Source organism: Bufo gargarizans, chromosome 6 (assembly GCF_014858855.1).
Source record: "Bufo gargarizans isolate SCDJY-AF-19 chromosome 6, ASM1485885v1, whole genome shotgun sequence".
NCBI lineage: Eukaryota > Metazoa > Chordata > Amphibia > Anura > Bufonidae > Bufo > Bufo gargarizans.
The window spans coordinates 245,906,928-245,929,861 of NC_058085.1; the positions used below are offsets into that span (position 1 = coordinate 245,906,928).

General features: G+C 45.6%; 1 pseudogene; it reads left to right on the plus strand.

Moving 5' to 3' along the window:
* The window catches only part of LOC122942114, a 58,673-nt pseudogene extending 57,647 nt beyond the window's left edge, over positions 1 to 1,026 (plus strand).
* Positions 1,027 to 22,934: the final 21,908 nt, after the last annotated feature.

Here is a 22,934-nt window from a genome sequence, read left to right on the forward strand (position 1 = left end):
CCCCCAAATTTACACATTGATAGTCTATATATACACAAGGTGGATGGAAATTTGGATGTGTCATTATGACAACACTAAGCCACCTGGTTATAAGACAGGCATTGTTATCAGAGGGGCCCAGACATGGTGTAACAGGCAGTGGGGTCGGAAGTTTGCTGCAGGGAACCAACCAGACTGCTACCTCCTGGAGTAGTCCTGGTGTAGTTGACAGCTGACCCACGGGGATCAGACACCAGTGCGAAGCACCAAGGGATCAGGCAAAAGGTGTAGTCTGAACACAGTACAAGATCAGGGCAGACATTTGAAGTCCAGGTAGCAGTTCCAAGGTCACAAGGAGCAGAATTAATGGACATGCAAGACACGGTACACAGGTAGTTAGACAAAAGATCACACCTTTGCTGGTTACTGGATACCAGAAAACTTCAAAGCTCAGGCAAGGAGGTGAAGCAACAACCTAGCTAAATCGGGAGGCTGATCAGCTCCTTAGTCAGCAGCTGGACAGGGGGATTAACTCTCACAGTGCTGAAAGGAAGTGCAGTGAGTACTAGTCCCAAAGCACACAGGGAAAGTGGCACAACAGCCGTGCCCGCCTGAGACAGGTGGACACGGACCACCAGCCTTATACATGGATGGCAAATTCAGTCTCTTAGACCCCAGTGAAATGTTATATAGCACTCAGAAGAATTAAATTATATTAAATTACAATATACATATAATATAAATATAATTATAATAGAAATCATAATATAAATTACAATCTTAATGAGTCACTACAGTTTTTTTCAGGTAATGCAATGGATGTTCACATAGACCAGCCATTTACCACAAAGGATAAAGATTTAACTGCAGAAAAATGTGCTGCCCTATACAAAGGCGGCTGGTGGCACTACAAGTGCCATCACTCAAACCTAAATGGACTTTATCTGGGCGGACAGCACGCCTCGTATGCCAATGGAATCAACTGGGCCTATGGAATACAATTACTCCTATAAATTCTCGGAAATGAAGATCATACCCGTCCAGTAAGATCACACCAATATAAAGTGGAAAAAAACAAAACAAGGCAAGAACTGAAAGGAGGACCTCCAGCTGAAAACATGTTAGATTGCAATATGTTGATATACAGACCCAGATTTACTAATGTCTCTGCCAAAAATTAGTCCATAAAGTGGCACAATCTAGAGCTTAATCTGGGGCTTTAAAAAAGGGAGGGGCCTAATATTCACTATTTTGCCCCCAAATTGCGTCACAATTCCTGCATAAACATTTGTCTCAGCATAAACAACCAATAGTTGGTACAGAGTCAGAGAAGAGTGTCTATCCCTGCTCCCTGCATTTATCATCTAGCCTTAGCGAATGTGCCACCTTAGCCGCCTATCTAAGCTTACGCCATCATTTAAATTAGTAAATCTGGGCCACAGTGTCTTGTTACTTAAAGGCTAGGTACACCTTTGGGGGCAATTTTTTTATTTGTTCATTATACTCACTATGAGCTAAAATAGTTTTCACAATTGATCTTTATTAAGAATATGGAATCCTTTTTTCTGTACAGAGCTTAGATGCTCTAATAAAGGTATCTGGATTTTCTGTCTTTTCCGTCAGTTGGGGAGCTGACAGGCTCCTTATCTCTGATCTCTCACATTATGAACACTCATTATAGCTCAGTTCTTATCATTCTGATAAAAATGTGGCTTAATTAAGTGTTTATGACCTCTTAGTAAATTAGAGATAAGGGTAATTAGAGGTCAAGCACAAAATGAAAGTGAAAGTAGGATTCACACAACTAGAAAAACAGTTAACCCTTTGTAACAGAACGGCTCAATATTTTTAATACAGACCAATGGAAAAAATGTTTTTTAGCCCCAAATGAGTAAAATGTGATCATAAAAAAAAATTGGCCCCAAAGGTGTACATAGCCTTTAAGGAGTAATTATGCCATGTTGTAATAAAAGATGGGGAAATATGCATCGGAAATATGTTGTTTTTTTTTTATTACTTAATTATTTTTTATTTATTTTTTCATTGGTTTTATACTAGCCAGTATATCCCTATGTACTGCAGTTGTAGCTCGATAGTTAGAAATAATCACTTGCACTACAAAAACTGGGCTGTGATTGTGCAGTCAAACTAGTCCCATATAGTGCACTGCTAATAATGGAAACAAGATGGCGAAAGAGGCCCTGATTCATAGGAGTTGTCACCTTTCCTAACATGTCCATTTCAGTAATTACTTGCATTCTCCCATGTAATAACAATTCTGGAGCATCTATTCCCATTCTTCTATTATTCCTACTAGAGTAGTTTGCAGTGAAGGTCGAGAGGGGTGTTACCAGTTAGAGGTGTGCCCCTGCACAATCTGACACTATCCAATCAGTGCTGCCAGTGTCAGACTGTGCAGGGACACATCCCCAACTAGTAACACCCCGTTGGACCTTTATTGTAGACTGCTAGCTATTCATTCATAACTTCTAGTATGAATAGTAGAGGAATAGTACAGCATAGAGTCATAAGAAGAGATGCTCCACAATTACTAACATAGGGAATCCAAGTAGTTACTAAATCAGAAATGGGGACTGGTCCTCTTTAACTGAACCTTTAAGGGATGTTCACACTACTCTTTGTTTCCAATGGGAGGCTGCGCTGTCATTCATGCGGCTGCAGTTTATAGCAGAAAGGACATGTCCTTTATTGGTTCGGTTGTAAACCACGGCCTTCCTTTGAAAATGACAGGAGGCGGATTTCACGTGGTGGCTGGTAGCTTTTTGGTGTAGCACAGGGCCTGTTCCTGCTAATTTTTCTAGTGATGTGAGTGAGAAAAATACAGAACGCACAGAGTCTAAGCATATTTTGCCCATCTGATTTTTGCAGACTAAAATATAGATACGGTCCTAAGCATGAAGCCTGAGATTCTATTCTGTCTCAGCAGAGGCCAAAACTACTGTCTTGTCAATCCCCATGCTTTACACTACAGCTCTGCTTGTTTGGGTTGTCTTCTGTGTATGGGCACCCCTGCTCTACTCAGTTTCCCAGTATGTGTGCATCAGTCACTCCTAGGCAATGCATAATGCAATGGGCAATGCCCCATATTTCTGATAAATTGATATCTTATTATTTATAATTATAACATTGTAATAAAAAAGTCATTCCACTTTATTGCTGAATTCCATATTCCTTAAAGGGACACTGACAGGGCCAATAAGCATATTGAGGTATATATGTCACTACAGGTCTTATAATGGGTATTACAATCATATAAGTATCCCCCAAGTCCACATTATACAAACAGTAAACTTTAAGTTTTATAACCTGCTCCAACGGTCTGCAATCTGCCCAAGGGGCGGCGTTTCACTTCTCTTGCGCCCAGCCAGCCTCCCCAACTGCCGATTTGAAGCGCCGCCCAGCTCATGAATATTCAGTTTGCTGGGCGGCTTCTGCGGTCCCCGCTCTGAAGCGCTGCGCTGAACAGTGCCCTGCGCATGCGCCGGATCTTGTGAAGTCGGGGACAGTAAGCGCCACCCAGCGAAGTGAATATTGATGAGCTGGGCGGCGCTTACTGTACCAGACTTCACAAGATCCGGCGCATGCGCCGGGCACTGTTAAGCGAAGCGCTTCAGAGTGGGGACCGCAGAAGCCGCCCAGCAAACTGAATATTCATGAGCTGGGCGGCGCTTCAAATCGGCAGTTGGGGAGGCTGGCTGGGCGCAAGAGAAGTGAAACGCCGCCCCTTGGGCAGATTGCAGACCGTTGGAGCAGGTTATAAAACTTAAAGTTTACTGTTTGTATAATGTGGACAGGGGGGATACTTATATCATTGTAATACCCATTATAAGACCTGTAGTGACATATATATACCTCAATATGCTTACTGGCCCTGTCAGTGTCCCTTTAAACCGTTAGAAATACATTTGATAAATCTCTTGCTTCCCTTCTATTACACATCTGGCTGCCTGCAGCCACCACTAGGGAGAGCTCAGTGCATAGGAATGGAAGATGTAATTATCTGTTTGCGCTGATCTCCCCCTAGTGGTCGCATGCATGAAAAGGCAGTGTTTTTACAATAATGAGATAAAGTTCAGTGCCCGCGCCGCCTGGTCTGCCTCCATTGAAGACAGTAACTAGGTAGAATTGGCATTCTGAACCATGTGGGCTGTATACATAGTCATACAGATGTAGATTGATGACTGATCATCAATCACTGATCACGTAAACGGAGGCCCTGTACAACTGCAACCCTCCTGAAATGAACGGAGTGGCCGGTCACACATGTGCACAGACCGCTCCATTCATTTCTATGGAATTTCCCGGGATAGATGTCTAGAGTACTCTGCTATCTCCGGAACTCCCATAGAAATGAATGGAGCTGCTGTGTGCATGTGTGACAGGCTGCTCCGTTCATTTCAGGTGGGCTGCAGGGGGTATAGGACCCCCGTTCTTGTGATTGTGGGGGTTCCAGCGGTAGGACCCCCACCGATCTAATACTTACCCTTTATCCTGTGGATAGGGGATAGTTTAAAACAATCGGGATGCCCCTTTAAAGACATAACCAGGGTGATAGATGTGGTCTACTGCTGAATATGAATTAAGCCCCCTAATGGTGGCTACAGAAACAGTTTTACTTACCTTACATACAATGTAATAAACAAATGAGAATAATGTATGATATGCTGTGGCTTATTCAGCGTCTGTGTAATAATTGCATGGGCACCCCGTTGTCATGATCAGTGGGGTCCCAGCGGTAGGACCCACACCTGTGGATAACGTGAAATAACTGGAATACCCCTTTAAGGACTAGTGCTAACATTGCAGAGCTGTTTCAGGACCCTGGAGAGGGCCCAACAGCCATCGAGCCTACAACAGGAGAAACAGTTGACGGCATGAGGTACTATATGAAGTATTAGGGTAACCACAATGCCTTTCAGCAGCATATACCTTATGTATCTCATGTTTCTGTGAGGCTATAGGGCAGTCCATGGACCTTCTGGCAGTACCCCAGTGTTTACCCACAGACTTTTATAGCAAGGCAGTTTCAGTTCCATGATATCAAATCTATTGAAAATTGCATTCACAGACATGAAACTCAGTGCATTGTTATAGAGGAGAACCATCGTAATACACTTGCTGTATATATCTATAAAGGGGATAAAGGGATTGTCCAGTTTTGAAAAACATGTCTGCTTTTTTTTTTATTTTTTTTTTTTTTTATAGAAACCTGGCCACAGGTTACATCTGGTATTGCAGCTCAGGCGCAGTGACATGAATGGGTATGAGCTGCAATACCACAGACAACCTATTCACAGGGGTGGCACTGTATTTTTTAAATCCTGTACAACCCCTTTAAAAGATATTCCAAATTAAAAATATTTTCTAGGCTTCCGGTTCCGGCGCCGGCATGGTGAGAAGCGCGCACTAAGAGCTCCGCTCCGACAGACGCCGCTTTCCACAAAAATCCCTTGCAAACGGTCTGGGCAGCGGCGCAGATCGGACAAACGAGTGACTGCTTAAATACAGATCCGGTCGATGGACCGTTACGTTGTACAAATGGGGAGTAAATCTAAGAAAACCACGGCGAAGCCTGGAAAGGCGCCAACTGCCACTAATATGGCACAGCCACCAGAGGAGGAAATGCCAGCTATGTCACAAGCGGAGGAGAGAGAAGGTGCAGGCGCTCTAACTACTCACGAGGAAAAACTAGTCATTGACTATAAATTCCTGGCAGTGGAGGTGGCGACACGAATTTTACCTGATCTACAGGAAGCCTTGTCATCCACAGTGGTGGTATCGTTTAACGAGTTAAAGGCAGAGGTCACGCAGCATGACACGCGGCTGGAGACGCTGGAGACAAGGATGGCAGAGATGGAAGGCGAATATGAGGAGGTGCGTAAGCAACTTAAGAGGGCTTTAATGGAGAATGCCAGATTATGGGATAAAGTGGACGATCTTGAAAACCGCTCAAGTAGGAGCAACCTGAGGGTAGTCGGCCTCCCAGAAGCGGTAATGGCAAAGGACATAGAAGCCATATGTGCCGAGAAATACTGGAGGCGCTTGGGCCTAGGAACCAGCTGTAAAGTCGAGAGGGCTCATAGAGTCGGCCCATATAATGCACAGCAGGGGCATGAGAGAAGTGGCAAAGATGCAAGCGCGCCTAAAACCAAAGCCAGGGCACGCCAAGTAATTGTCAAGTACCTGAATTACGCCGATAAGGCGGCCATATTAAGGGCGTTTAAACAAACCGGCAAGGCCATTGATATAAGAGGCCACCGGGTGTTAATTTTTGGAGATTTCTCGGTGGAGGTATCCAAACGCAGGAGCGCCTTTGCTCCAATATGCTCCGCGCTATTCAAAAATCAGACAAGATTTTCCCTGCTGTATCCTGCGACGCTGAGGGGTTTCTTCCCTAACAACAAGATGGAGTCGTACACGGATCCGGAGGAGGCAGAAATCACTTTGCAAGGTGTTCTTACAAAAAGACGAAGAGTACCAGCGATCACCTATAAGGATGCAGAGCATACGTCCCCACCAGAGAACATGGAACATTCCTTGTTTGAATCCGAGACGGTGAGAAGATCGCCTCGGGAGGACACAGTCGCGGACTGATCGATTGATTTCCTCGCATGCCTGAGGGACTGATACGTATACTACGGTTTTCAGCTACAATTGAGTTTCTCGTTGCTAACGTAATAGTTGGACATTGCTGGGTTATGTTACAGTATGTTATAGCAGCTAATGCAGGGGTTCTTAATTCGGACAGTGACACCAGAAAGTGAGAGGTTACCCTGTCATTGGTCAGAAAGGAAGGAGCTGCCGGGCGAGAGAGAGGCATATTACTAGCAATGGTGGTTTGTGTTATCATTGTTCTTCTTTCTTTTTTGGTATTTACTTAATGTACACAGGTGTCTAGGACGGAGGAGATCAGGAAACTGAGTAGTTTCTCTCTATTGCTGGAAAAAAGTGAAGCCAAAACTTAAATGCTTCTCAGAGGTTTAAAGCAATGGCTAGTTAGAGGGTACAGTTCATCCTGGGTTGTTCCATTGCCAAGGCATCTTATGGGTATAGTTTTACATAAGAGAGGGATGGGGGTGGGGGGAGGGCACCAGTTCATCACTAAGGGTCTACAGGAATATTTAATCGATAGTAGATACTCTAATGGATAGCCGTATAAAAATCGCCTCCTGGAATGTCAAGGGGCTGAGGTCTCCTAAAAAACTAAGGTTGATCCTGAAACATCTTAAAAGAATGGGGGCCGATATTGCCCTTTTGCAAGAAACTCATCTCCCGGTCGAGGAATTAGGAAGGATGAAAAAGCTATGGGTAGGGGAGGTATATGGCTCAGGAGCTGCGGGTAAGAGAGCAGGAGTGCTGACAGTGTTAAAGAAAGGTCTGCCATATAAAGTGATAGGTCACACACATGAAAAGCAGGGTAGGGTTTCCAGGCTGCATCTCACAGATGGAGGGAAAGAGATCAGTATTTTTAATGTATATGGGCCTAATGAATGCGACCGACCTTTTTTCAATGCGCTTACCAGAGACATATCCACAGAGCCGACGAAACTGAAAATATTCGCTGGGGACATGAACGCTGTGTTAGATGAGAATGAAGACAGGAGAAGGGGCCCAGGGTGTCACGGAAGGTGTACAGGAAACAAGACAATGCAAAAATGAATATATGACTCACTGGATCCAAAATTAAGGAACAAAGGGGAGACCCCTGCATAAGACCTGGCACTCTCCCTGACTCTGATCAGCCTATGCAAACACCCCAATGGAGGATGATCGCATAGCCTCGAACCTCGACTATATAACACCTGAACACCCTACAATAGTGAGGGGACACAACCACCGGCTCCCTACACTAGACACGGAGGGAGTCAGGGTCACCTGGGATCCAGCAAACATAAAATCACAAATGAATGTGCAACACTTATCTTGTAGAAGACTGGAAAAAGGATCAGCATGCACACACACTCCAGGAAGTTGTATAAACCGCACACTAATGCATTATGGGGAGGAATTTAAAGGGATGCAATCAGTCCAACTACAAGACAGCTGAGAGAGGCTAACGAGATGAGGAACTGAAAACCAAAACAAAGAAGCTCAAGGAGGAGGTTCTGAAAGGCATCTGTCAGAGCTTCTCAGATGTCTGGTTGTGACACAGGGAAAGGTGGGGGGGGGGGGGAAGGATCTGTTGATAATAGACTAGCGCAACTCATAGCTGACGCAGATATGGTTGACTTGTGGAGGACCCGAAACCCAGAAGGAAGGGAATTCACACACTATTCACATGCCCACCAGTCGTGGTCGCGACTCGACTATATACTTTGCGATAAATCAGGTTCGCGATACGTTTCAGATCCACACATAGAAGATGGTGGGAGGCGCACCTATACCGTTATGGCAACAAGGCGGGTAGATTATTGGCAAGGTTAGCGAAGGGGCAAAGATTGATTTCTACAATTCATTCCCTTAAAGGGAAAAACGGGATAGTGACCTCACACCCGGGAGAGATCAATAAAATACTGGGAGATTTTTACGCGGATTTATATGCGGCAAACTCTTCTCAAGGTAGAGAGGGTAGTAACTGTTTAAATGGAATTCAAATGCCTAAACTATCAGCGGAGGACAGAGAGATGTTGAATGCCCCAGTTTCTACTGAAACAGTTGTCACGTATATAAAGAACTTGCCCCTAGAGAAGGCACCGGGGCCAGATGGGTACAGTGGAGAATTTTATAAAATTATAGCTCAGGATATAGCGCCGATTCTCTCACAGATCTACTCAGGGTATATGAAAGGGGATCCAATACCGTCATTGACTAACACGGCTCATATTAAGGTCCTTCCAAAACCCGGGAGAGATCCCACGAATCCAGCCTCATACCGTCCAATTTCCCTCATCAATGTCGATCTCAAAATCATTTCTAAAATCCTAGCCGATAGGCTCTCAAACTTACTGCCTAAATTGATATCATCTGCCCAGGTTGGTTTTATCCAGGGTAGATCGGCAGTGATGAATATCCGAAAAGTACTGTTGGCATTAGATAAGGTAATACTCAGACCCGCCTCCCATTCATCTCCAGCCATAATAACCATTGATGCGGAAAAAGCGTTCGACAATGTGGACTGGGGATGGATGGGAAAGGTGTTGGACAGAATGGGCTTTGAGGGACCATTCAGAAGTTTCTTGAATGGAATATATTCAAATCCTCAAGCTAGAGTAGCCACACCAGGTTTCTTGTCTAGACCCATACACTTAGGCAAGGGGACGAGACAGGGATGTCCGCTTTCCCCGCTTCTTTCCAACCTGGCATTAGAGCTTCTGTCTAAGCAGATTGAGAGAGATCCTAAATTGGAGGGGATCAAAATGGGTAAATCTGGAAAAAGGGCAATAAAACACGCGCTCTTTGCCGATGACTTGTTAGTGTTCTTGGAAAAGCCACATAGAGACATAGGTCACCTGTTGAGGCTGCTGGAAACGTTTGGCTCTTTTTCGGGATTCAAAGTGAATACTGATAAATCGGAATTGATGTTCATAGGACCCCAGACGAAAAAGTCCCAAAAAAGGTTGCTAGGATTTCCCCTACAGATAGCTAATCGCTCGATTAAATACTTGGGTATTCACATAGGAAATACTCCTGAGTCCTTATACTCATTAAATTACCCACCACTAATCAAAAAAATCCTTGCGGATATCGGGAGGTGGTCGTCCCTTCCGCTGTCCCTGGGAGGGAGATGTCAACTCTTAAAAATTATGAGTGTGGCCCAACTCCTATATCCCATTCAAACGATCCCCATCCTACTTAAGCATAAGGACATAGAAGCCTTGGAAAAGGCGTTTAGATCATTTCTTTGGAGGGGGAAAAAATTTAGAATTTCTCTGGCTAAATTGCAACTACCCAAAATTATAGGGGGGCTAAACTTTCCGGACATAGGAGCATACAATTTAGCTAGTCTCCTAAGACACAGTCTAGACTGGATATTTAGAACACACTATTACACTAATACCAATCTGGAGGAGCAATTGGTGGCACCTTGGTCACTGACAGTTCTGCTACACACTAAATATGGGGCCATGCCTTCTGAGGTTAAAGGGAGTCTTTTAATAATACTGGGGTGAGCTGGAAAGCAATCCGTAAACTGTTTTCACTGCCTTTCACTTTATCTAAACACATGAGCATTTCGGGTCACCCAGAATTCCCAGCAGGGAGCGAAGCTAAACACTTTCAAAAATGGAAACAGTTGGGGATTGGTAATATTAGGGACCTGTGGGATACACAGACAGGGAGATACCTCAAATATGAAGAACTCATAGAGAGATTCCCAATGTTACATAACCAACACCCGTTGGCATTCTCACAAGTCAAAGATTTCCTAACTAAGAGGGTCATGAATCTAACCAGGGAAATGGGGATGAAAGACTTTGACCTACTTATGGGTCAGGGACTTAGGAAAAAGTCACTCTCAGAGTTATATGGGTGTTTGAGGGATATGAAGCAGAGGCAGGTAGCTGAAAGCCTCTTCTCACAATGGAGAAAAGAATTCCCATCAATAGACATAAAACAAATCATTCTGAAGGGGTGGGAGACAATTAGGAAAGTGAACCAAATGAGGGATGAAGGGAGACGTACTTTAGAATGATACACAAAGCTATTTATGGCTTTCGTTTTGCCTCTCGGGTGCCTCAAACGGACAAACCATGGTCTGTATCATGGTGTGTGGTCCTGTCCGAAGACGATAAAGTTTTGGAAAGCGGTCATTTTCCAACTTAAAAGCCACCTAAAAGTGGAAATCTCGTTTGTTCCAGAGCTTCTAATATTTCAGGTGGCCCCCGAGGGGCAAAAGGTAACTCCGTTGGTGCATTTATTGCTACTAGCAGCCAAAAGATGTCTCTTCAGGGAATGGCTTCAGCCTACAATGCCTTCAGTGAGTGAGGTTTTTTCACACACTAAGTCGTGTTTCCTACTTGAGAGGGCAGAGGCAGAACATTTCAAGGGGGAAGTGGGTCAATGTTTTTTTTGATAGATGGGAACCATTCATAAGAGTAGCTCTAAGTCAGGCATGTCCAAACTGCGGCCCTCCAGCTGTTCCAAAACGACAACTCCCAGCATTCCTGGGTAGCTTACAGCTATTAGAGCATGCTGGGAGTTGTAGTTTTGCAACAGCTGGAGGGCCGCAGTTTGGACATGCCTGCTCTAAGTAGTGCTGAGGTGGCGGAGACTATGTAACCCTTCATAGGCTCAGAGTGGTATTTGAAAAGGAGATTAATGAACACCCTTGGGGCGTTGCAGGTGGATTGAAAGACGAGGCAAATCCAGTAATTAGGACATTAGGGAAGGTGTTGGAGTATACAAAAGACCTGAAAGTGAAGGGGGGAGGGGGGGGAGGGACAGTTGGGGTCTGTTAAATAGAAATTGTGGGTTGTGTCTACATAAAGAATAAAAATAGATAGAGTCATACAGATAATAAGATATTACAGCGCAAATGTGTATAACATCAAGATATGCAACAAATGTAATGTTAGTGATGTACAATGTATGTAATACTTCATCAATGATGTTGTAACCACTTGTATTGAAATGAATCAATTAGATACGATTTATCTATCTTAATAAAGATGATATTTGAAAAAAAAAAGAAAATATATATTTTCTAGATTCCCCAAGAGGCATTTACTTTATCTCCATCACCAACTAAGTTTAGGCTAAGAGAATAATATGTTTGGGACATGACCAACTAATTAAGTCAAATTTTTATAATAAACTTATTTTTTATAGATTTTGTTGATGATTTTTCATTTTCCACATCATTATATATTTTTACACCCTAATCATTGAGCCTCATCATAGGCTGACACTGACCGTTTTGTAGATATCATCTTTCAGCAGTCATCTCATTATCACCACATCAGATCACAATTACAGGTAACACCAATACAGATAATAAAGGATCCACCGTTTACAATACTCGATGCAAGATCAAGATAGATTCAAATTCAGCACAGAGCTAAGGGGAAGCTGTGAGAGGGAGGGAGGAGTTTTCGCCGGGTGACCAGGTGACAGAAACATTATCACTATGCAAGACAGAATGGTTGACAGGTTCTTCTTTCCACAGTCAAGCTGTGTGATCTTATATTACAGATACCTTTAAATGGAGTCTGCTGGGGAGATCAGTTCTAACATAGCTTTCTCGCCCATTCCATTGGGGGACACAGACCATGGGTATAGCTTAGGCCATTACTAGGAGGAGACACTATGCAAATAAGAAAAACAGCTCCTCCTCCACTGGCTATACCCCCATACTCCAACAGGAGGACCTCAGTTTTAGCTTAGTGTCGGATAAGGAGGTGACACTCCTGCAGGATTGTCCCTGTAGTTTTTTCTACTCCTGTTTGTTTTTTACTCAACAGAGGACGCAGGGTCGCATGGTGCGTCCCTGGTCTCTCAGTGGAGCGAGCGACGAGGTCCAATGGACGTCCCCGGCTACCTCCATTTCCCCCCCAGAAGATAGGTGGAACTGGGCTCGACCTGCAGCTCCGGCGGCCTACCAGATTCCAGGGTCACCTACTCCTACCCTCTATCCAGATCACTGCCACTCCTTGTGCCAGCTGACTGAAGAGGTGAACCCTACTGGTCTGGAGCAGAGGGTGAAGACTGCAGGACACAGATAAGTACATTTGGCTCTCCTGCAACCCCCCCCCCCCCCCCCCCGTGCTCCCTGTGTGACTCGGTTTCTTAGGGCTTGCCGGTAGATCAGGGAGGACGTGCTGGGTTGAGAGGGAGGAGGGATTCCTTCTTGGGGCAGTGGCTATTCCTTTTTACTCCGCAGTGCCAGGCTGCTGCGCCCCTCAGTTCTCCCCCGTTCGGCTCGGAGGGCCCGTTTACCTCTGCACCTCTGGCGGCAGATGCCATTTTCGGAGACGGGGTCTGCCTTTTTCAAACTTTCCGCAAGCGCGTGGGTTCCGCGCGATCTGTGATGCAACCTGGGAGCGGAGCCTATCGCGTCAGCTCCGGCGCTTCCACTTTGCCTCAGCGCTTCTCCATGCGTGGCTGCTCCTCCAGCTCCTCACAGGTCACGGTAGGACAGATTTAGCGTTCTGCAAAACGGTAGGAGACCCTGACTCCGGGATTGTCGCTATCATACCAAAACCTGGGGCCTCCCAAAAATCTAAGGCGGCAACTCGGGCCCCACTGGGACCCTGTAAGGTATGCTGCTCGCCACTATCGGTCACAGGATCCTGTGACTCTTGCCTTGCCTCGGGACAGGATCATCCTCCTCCCCCCTCTCCTCCCCCAAACCAGCTCAGTCCCCCTTCCGCCCCTCCTGGGCCACAGGCCATATCTAGGGCGGCCGGGGACTTAGCCCAAGTCTCGTGTGCCACCATGGCCTTTATGGAACACATGGCGGCCAAGGATCCTGTGGTTAGCACCGCTCCACCTACCGGTGCCCCCCACAGAGGACGCTCAACCGTTAAGAGGCAGCGTTCCAGCTCGGACGAGGACACGGAGCTGGAACCCTCGCCTAAGCTCTCCACCATGGTGGCAGACTTGGTCACGGCGGTCCATGACACTTTTGACATCCAGGGGGAACCTCCTTCCTCTAGTAGCCAGGAATTCCCCCTGTTCAATTCCAGGAAACCAGAGGCAGTCACTTTCCCCATTCATGGCGAGTGACATATTGAAGCTCCGCCTCCTGGGCACTTGCAAGAGCAGAACCTGGCAGAATAAAAGCTCATGTTTTCACCACTCCTGATAACAAAAGCTTCACAAAATGTATGCTTGTACTACACTCCCCAGCTCCTACCTAGTGCTCCTCACCATCAAATACTGGTTTTATAATGAACCAAAATTCATTACAGTGTGTTCTATGACTCTTTTGTTAGTTCACAATAATATAACTGAGGGATGTGCCAGATTATATAAAAATGGATACAGCGCTACTTTGTATCCAGTGTTGTAGCTCGGCCACATATGTAATACCAGGTGTAGCCTGTTGACAAGAGTGGTGCTGTTTCTGGAAAAAAAGCAGGACCTATTTTCTAATTCTGGACACCATCATGATAGGTCCAGGAACTAATGTCTCTAGATGCTTTAGCTAAAAAACATCCCTGCAGCGTACTGATGTTCAGCGTGAACACTGAGGCCTGTAGGGTATTTGTGAATAGAGTCACACTCCATAATACCTGAATCTTCCTACAGAGATAGAACAAGTGCCGTTCCTTGATCAGTCACATCGTGTAATGACCTGTCGGCCTGGCTGTCCTAGTTATTCCTGGAATATGAAGAATATCTCAAGAATCCCCTGAGGAAACAGCAGAGAGCATAAACCTTATTCTCCTAAAAGGGACAGCTTTGCATATAGTGCAACATCAAAGTAAACCGATCCTGGATGTAAAACATCCAAAAATTCCAACCATCCCGGTTCAGGCAGTCACAGTGATGTCATTATTTCATGACCGCTTGTACTGGCTCATAGGCTTCAGGCTTAGTGGCCTATGGCCTATGACAGTGAACATGGTTCTATAGTAATACAGGTCCTTCTAAAAAAATTAGCATATTGTGATAAAGTTCATTATTTTCTGTAATGTACTGATAAACATTTGACTTTCATATATTTTAGATTCATTACACACCAACTGAAGTAGTTCAAGCCTTTTATTGTTTTAATATTGATGATTTTGGCATACAGCTCATGAAAACCCAAATTTCCTATCTAAAAAAATTAGCATATTTCATCCGACCAATAAAAGAAAAGTGTTTTTAATACAAAAAAAGTCAACCTTCAAATAATTATGTTCAGTTATGCACTCAATACTTGGTCGGGAATCCTTTTGCAGAAATCACTGCTTCAATGCGGCGTGGCATGGAGGCAATCAGCCTGTGGCACTGCTGAGGTGTTATGGAGGCCCAGGATGCTTCGATAGCGGCCTTAAGCTCATCCAGAGTGTTGGGTCTTGCGTCTCTCAACTTTCTCTTCCCAATATCCCACAGATTCTCTATGGGGTTTAGGTCAGGAGAGTTGGCAGGCCAATTGAGCACAGTAATACCATGGTCAGTAAACCATTTACCAGTGGTTTTGGCACTGTGAGCAGGTGCCAGGTCGTGCTGAAAAATGAAATCTTCATCTCCATAAAGCTGTTCAGCAGATGGAAGCATGAAGTGCTCCAAAATCTCCTGATAGCTAGCTGCATTGACCCTGCCCTTGATAAAACACAGCGGACCAACACCAGCAACTGACATGGCACCCCAGACCATCACTGACTGTGGGTACTTGACACTGGACTTCAGGCATTTGGCATTTCCCTCTCCCCAGTCTTCCTCCAGACTCTGGCACCTTGATTTCCAAATGACATGCAACAGTCCAGTGCTGCTTCTCTGTAGCCCAGGTCAGGCGCTTCTGCCGCCGTTTCTGGTTCAAAAGTGGCTTGACCTGGGGAATGCGGCACCTGTAGCCCATTTCCTGCACACGCCTGTACACGGTGGCTCTGGATGTTTCTACTCCAGACTCAGTCCACTGCTTCCGCAGGTCCCCCAGGGTCTGGAATCGGTCCTTCTCCACAATCTTCCTCAGGGTCCGGTCACCTCTTCTCGTTGTGCAGTGTTTTCTGCCACACTTTTTCCTTCCCACAGACTTCCCACTGAGGTGCCTTGATACAGCACTCTGGGAACAGCCTATTCGTTCAGAAATTTCTTTCTGTGTCTTACCCTCTTGCTTGAGGGTGTCAATGATGGCCTTCTGGACAGCAGTCAGGTCGGCAGTCTTACCCATGATTGCGGTTTTGAGTAATGAACCAGGCTGGGAGTTTTTAAAAGCCTCAGGAATCTTTTGCAGGTGTTTAGAGTTAATTAGTTGATTCAGATGATTAGGTTAATAGCTCGTTTAGAGAACCTTTTCATGATATGCTAATTTTTTGAGATAGGAATTTGGGGTTTTCATGAGCTGTATGCCAAAATCATCAATATTAAAACAATAAAAGGCTTGAACTACTTCAGTTGGTGTGTAATGAATCTAAAATATATGAAAGTCTAATGTTTATCAGTATATTACAGAAAATAATGAACTTTATCACAATATGCTAATTTTTTTAGAAGGACCTGTATAGTACTCTATAGTACTATGGCCTATAACATGGTTATAACGGAAAATAATAGCATCTTAAAACAGAATGCTAAATAAAATGTCTACTGAGGGGTTAAAAATGAAGAAAAAAAAAACTCACCTCATCCACTTGATCACGCAGCCGGTATCTTCTTTTCTTCAGGACCTGCTTTGACGTCACCACAGGTCCTGCTTAATGAAGATAGAAGGACCTGCGGTGATGTCACCGCGCTCACCATGGGAAAATAATAAATTGAAGTTCGGGTCGCCATTGACTTAAATAAGTTCGGGGTTTAGTGTGAAGTTAGGGCCCTGAACCCGAAATTTGACCTGAAGTTTGGCCAAACCCGGCAAACCAGAACTTCCACGTGTTCGCTCAACCCTAGTCATGTCTATAGAAGACATAATAAACCGGATCCATTCATGATGGATGCATGCAGTTGTATTATTGTAATGGAAGCGTTTTTGCAGATCCGAGACGGATCCTCCAATAATGCTAATGTGAAAGTAGCGCTATTCAGTTTAAAAAAAGATGACTGAGGGGAGATCTAATAACTATGTATAAATATATCAGGGGTCAGTACAGAGATCTCTCCCATCATCTATTTATCCCCAGGACGAGAGAAGGAAAGAAGGTTTATACACAATTATAGAAGAGGATTCTTTACGGTAAGAGCAGTGAGACTATGGAACTATCTGCCTGAGGAGCTGGTGATTGTGGAGTCACTAAAAGATTTCAAGAGGGGCCTGGATGTATTTCTGGAGTGTAATAATATTACAGGCTATAGTTACTAGAGAGGGGTCGTTGATCCAGGGAGTTATTCTGATTGCCTGATTGGAAGGAATTTTCCCCCCTAAAATAAGGAAAATTGGCTTTCACCTTGTAGTTTTTTATTTGTCTTCCTGTGGATCAACTTGAGGGATAACAGGCTGAACTAGATGGACGTATGTAGCACATGGCCGTTGCCAGGCTTGACCCCTTATTGCGGCCCACAAACAGCAGGTCCGCAATATGCGGGCACCGGCCATGTGCTCACCACATCACGGATGCAGACTCATTCACTTGAATGGGTCCGCAATCCAGAAGGTGTGGTGCGGAACGGAGGCACGGAAACCCATGGAAGCATTATGGGTTTTCTGTCCGTGCTTCTGCGCCGCATAAAAATAGAACTTGTTCTATTTTTTTATGTCGTGGACGGATCACGGACCTAATTAAGTTGAATGGGTCTGAATCCATCTCGGGAGTCGCACGGATAGTGCCCATGTCTTGGGGACCTCAAATTGCGGTCCCCAATGCATGGAACGGTCGTGTGCATGAGGCTTTAGAATCTGGGATGAGGGGTGGGATATATGACCCCAGAGGACTTTGGTCACTGTAGCAGCCAAGCACAGTGCAGATTTCATTTCGTATTCTGCTCTTGGAAAATAAAAGCTGCGCTGTGATTAGTCGCTATGGGCAACAAGGACTGTTTTTCTTTTTGACCATTTCACCACATCTCTCCCATCTCCATCTAAATCTCTCAACCTCTCAGGTTTTCACTAATAAAATTGCTTTGGACAAATGAAAGCTGCGCTGTGATTGGTTGCTAGGGATTGTTTTACTGTTAATCTGACCCGATTTGTGAGATGATGGGAGTAATAGATTGTGTGAGATGATAGGAGTAATACATTGTGAGATGATGGGAGTGATATATTGTGTATGAGAAATAGATGACGGGAGTGATACATTGTGAGATGGTGGGAATCAGTGGTGTAGGGATCGCCATAGCAGCCATAGCAATGGCTATGGGGCCCTACGCCACTGGGGGCCCGGGCTGCCGACTGAGGATAAAAAAATAAAAATTAAAGTGGCGGTGCGATCGGTGCGACAGTGTAATGCTGGGGCTCTGATCGGCTACCATGGCAGCCTGGACGCTATAGATTTCCTGGCTGCCATGGCCAGTTACTCTGCAGAATACTTACATGCGCTGTGGCCATCGGGCGCGCCTCCTTCTTGTAACTTGTCATAGGTCTGTGCGGCGCATTGCTATAAGCATGACGAGTTACAAGATGAAGGAGCGCCAGGCGGCCACAGTGCATGTAAGTATGCTGCAGAGTAACTGACCAACTGCGGCTGACACCACTGATGGGGGGGCTGGAGGGCACACTGCCCACCAATGATTTTAATACCGGGGGAGGGCACACTGTCCACCAATGAATGCTTTTAATACAGGGGAGGGGGGGCACACTGCCCACCAATGATTTTAATACCGGGGGGGGGGGGGCACACTGCACACCAAATAATGATTTTAATACAGGGGAAGGGGGGGCACACTGCCCACCAACGAATGATTTTAATACAGGGGAAGGGGGGGCACACTGCCCACCAATGATTTTAATACCGGGGGAGGCACACTGCCCACCAATGATTTTAACACCGGGGGAGGCACACTGCCCACCAATATATTATTTTGATACCGGGAGGGGGGGTTTTGGGAGGGCACACTGCCCACCAATGATTTTAATACCGGGGAGGGCGCACTGGGGGCTGATGGAGAGGCTACTGGGGGCTGATGGAGAGGCTACTGGGGGCTGATGGAGAGGCTACTGGGGGCTGATGGAGAGGCTACTGGGGGCTGATGGAGAGGCTACTGGGGGCTGATGGAGAGGCTACTGGGGGCTGATGGAGAGGCTACTGGGGGCTGATGGAGAGGCTACTGGGGGCTGCTATGAGATATGGGGCTCTTATCTGAGGTCTGATTGGGGGTCATTTATATAGGGGTCTGAGCTGAGGTGTGATCTGAGGTCTTATTGGGGTCTTATTAACATTGGTGATCTTAATGGGGCTGTCAGCTGAGGTCTGATTAACATTGGGGGTCTGACCCGAGGTGTAATTGCATTTTTTTTTTTCTGGAGCAGCTTGGAGAGTAAAAAGCCTCACAGTCTCCCACACTCCTTCTGCCCGGCCAAGCCAGCCAGCACCCCTGAGGCCAGGCCAGCCAGCACCCCTGAGGCCAGGCCAGCCAGCACCCCTGAGGCCAGGCCAGCCAGCACCCCTGAGGCCAGGCCAGCCAGCACCCCTGAGGCCAGGCCAGCCAGCACCCCTGAGGCCAGGCCAGCCAGCACCCCTGAGGCTAGGCCAGCCAGCACCCCTGAGGCCAGGCCAGCCAGCACCCCTGAGGCCAGGCCAGCCAGCACCCCTGAGGCCAGGCCAGCCAGCACCCCTGAGGCCAGGCCAGCCAGCACCCCTGACTCTTCAGAACTGTAAGTAAATTACATATAAGGGGAGCTTATAATATGAAAGAGACTAATTATGTCAGAGCAGCTCTTCACCTACATGTGTATCAGCACTAGATATATACCCCTTACTCTCCCTAATACCCAAACTACACAAGATACATATCTCTACCTTCTGTCTAATACACATACACACCCCACGATATGTTCTTTCACCTTCTTGTGTTACAGACCCCTGTACAATTTAACAATCGTTAATACACAGACATTTAGATTCATACATTTCCTACACTGGCCCAAATGTATTGCCAGTGACCAACTAACCGTCGCAAGTGCATGAGGAGCTGCGGATGTGGTGGCGCGGTCCAAGAGGTATGTGGGGGTGGGGGCATAATTTTTGCTATGGGGCCCAGTCATTTCTAGCTACGCCCCTGGATACTGGTTGTGTTTTTGTTGGTTATAGCTTACAAGTTTGTTAGTATAAGGGGGCACACACACACACATGCCGTTGCTGGTTTGTTGTCTAACAACCCTGCAGCGTTTAAAGTAGCAACATAGTTGATAAGATTTGAACTTATCTCTTCAACCAGCTGTGAAAAATAGTGGCAATATTTCGTTTTTATATTTTCAGCATGTCAATTTATGCTTTGGCTTGCCGTGTTGCGATGCAGACGTTGTGGCAGCTTTGTGGATTAAGGACCCTTACTATATGCAGGGCTGAATATTTGCAGCTGGTATTTCTTTGCAGAAAACCTGTGTGTGTGTGTGCACACCCTAAGGGTAAATTCGCACTTCATGATCACATTGATCCGGATTTACTAATGGTGTCTAATTCTTAAACAATGTGCTATACAGTCTTAAAATACATATTGATAATAAATCTCATTTCGTCTAATTTTTGGATTGTCCAGTCTAAGTATACACCAGCATACATCAGCTAGCTTAGTTATCTAAAATAACCGCTTTTCTATAGACCATAACCCCCTGTCGAATGAGTTGGAAACTGAGTGAAAAAGTGTCTAAGACAAGTATTAAGTGTACTGAAACCCCTGTATACCAAAATGTGTAGCACGAATTTGGGTTCAGCTGTTTTAGTAAATCTGGGCCATCATGTTAGAATTGTTCCCATTTTGTCATAAAGCATCAAATATTTTGTGTATATTTTAAATTAGATTTCAGTTGATACAGAAAAAAGAAAAAAATTATTCAAGAAATTAAAATTTGAGCTTTCAAAGAATGTAGACACGGACTTCCGGTTCCGGCGCTGGGATGCTAGCAGCGGAGTGAAAGAGCTCCGGCACCCGCTCGACTACAGACCGGTTCCCCGCTGTTACCAAAACGCGGGGAGGACAATAACAGAGCGCCTAAGGCCTGCCACTGATCCCTGAGCTCCGTACATGGAGCGATACCTTCTGTGGAGCGGCAGCAATAAATCGACTAAGGGGGTCAGCGCGGGAGAGTCACGCAGCAAGATGGCGGAGACAGATACCCCGGTGCAAGATCCTGTAACTGAATCACAGGCAGCACATGAAGAGGGTGAGTCACCTACAGTTCACCAGGCGGTGCTCTCAACGCAGAGCATTGATTACAAGTCGCTGGCAATTGAGGTGGCTACCTACCTGGCTCCTGATATCAGGGATACGCTGACGAAGACGTTGTCGGCGTCCCTGCAACAGATACATGAGGCAATCCACCAGCATGATGCCAAGCTGGAAGAATTAGAACAGAGGGCTCAGTTGCTGGAAAGTGAGAATGCTAATCAAGCGCGCACCCTGAGCGACCTGTCCAAGCAGAATATGATTTTGTTTGACAGGGTGGAAGACCTAGAAAATAGGTCGCGACGGAGCAATCTCCGCTTGATCGGTTTGCCAGAATCGGTTAAAGCAATAGAGTTGAAGGAACTCTGAGTTAGATCTGCCGAGAGCCCTGGGTCTTGATGGCCGGCATAAAAGTTGAGAGGGCACATAGAATTGGCCCCAGGAGGATTCAAATCTGAAAAGAGCGGGAGGGTCTCACAACCTAACCGCAAAGCCGCGCCAAGCGATCATGAAATATTTGGACTACTGTGATAAGGAGGCCATATTGAGAGCTTTCAGGAATAGGAAAAGTCCTCACAAACTGCGAGGAAAGACTATATTATTGTTTGCGGATTACTCGGCGGCAGTTGCCAAGAAAAGGAAGGAGTTCAGCCATGTTTGCCCTTTGCTGCACCAAAGACATATTAGATTCCAACTAATGTATCCGGCGAAACTGCGAGTCACACATGCTGATGGATCGGTGGTCATATTTCATGAACCGTCAGCGGCGGAGGAAATGGTGGAGACCTTGCAGAACAGAAGACAGGAGAGAGAAATAGAGAGCAGCCAGAGGCCTATATCACCACGTCAGAACAGGAATGAAGAACGGCGAAAGACGGACTCGCAAGATCCTGACCGGGAACGACAGAGAGGGCCGATCAAGGATAACTGCCAATCATTCTTCTAAGAGAGAACGGCAGTCATACCAGAGAAGGTGACATTTTCTTATGATAATAGGCATTGTAACATCAGCGCATGTACTAGCCATATATATGGGACTCAAAAGTTAACAGCGAGAGTTCTCCTTTAATGTCACACTGAGAAGGAGGGATGAAGTGGGGCAGTGTGATGGATGTTATCAGTTTATGTTCAGTAGATAATGTTAATGACTGATCCCTGACATATGCGGCCTTTAGGTTCATAAGCCATTGGTTAGGAAGGTGAGCGGGTGTCGCAACCCAGAAAAAAGGAAGTCTAGACAGAATAACTAAAGTTAGAGGCTGCTCTAACGATTAGGGATAGGGAATTAAGGAGTTGTGAGGAGACTCCTTTTTAAGGAGTTATTGTGTTTTATCTAATTTGCAATTTTTGTATAGTCTGAACATCTATCTTTACCGGCTACAAGGACTAGTATCTAGCAATACAGTGAGATGAAAGTCATTTCTTGGAACATAAAGGATCTGAGGTCACCCCCACAAAAGATGGATGATCCTTAGACACTTAAAAAAAACTCAAGCCTGATGTTGTTCTCCTTCAGGAAACCCACCTGGAGGAGAAGGAATTCGATAGGATGAAAAAATTATGGGTGGGCTCTGTTTTCGGTGCACCAGCTTATAACAGGAAAGCGGGTGTTATAACAATGTTAAACAAACAACTTAACTGTACTGTCGTAAGTCACACTGCAGATACACGAGGTAGGTGGGTACAAGTACTTATTCAGGTTCAGGACACTCAATATAGCATTTATAATGTTTATGGCCCTAACACAAATAATGGAATATTCTTTAAAGAGTTAGAGACCAAGGTGTTGGGAGATGCAAGCCATCACAAGATTGTTGGGGGGGGGGGGGATTTCAATTCTGTGGTCAGAGGTGGTGAGGACAGGAGACGAGAAGGAGACAGGACTGGGATTGACGGACCCCAAGATAACAGGATGCAACCTCTTATGGGAGGGGCTGGTCTGGTAGACCCATGGCGCCAGTTACATCCGGATGATCGGAGTTTTACTTTTTACTCAAACTCACAGTCCTCATGGTCACGGATTGATTATATACTTATTTCCCACTCACTGTCACAGAGGGTGGAGGGGGCTGAGATTGGTGCTATGGTTATAT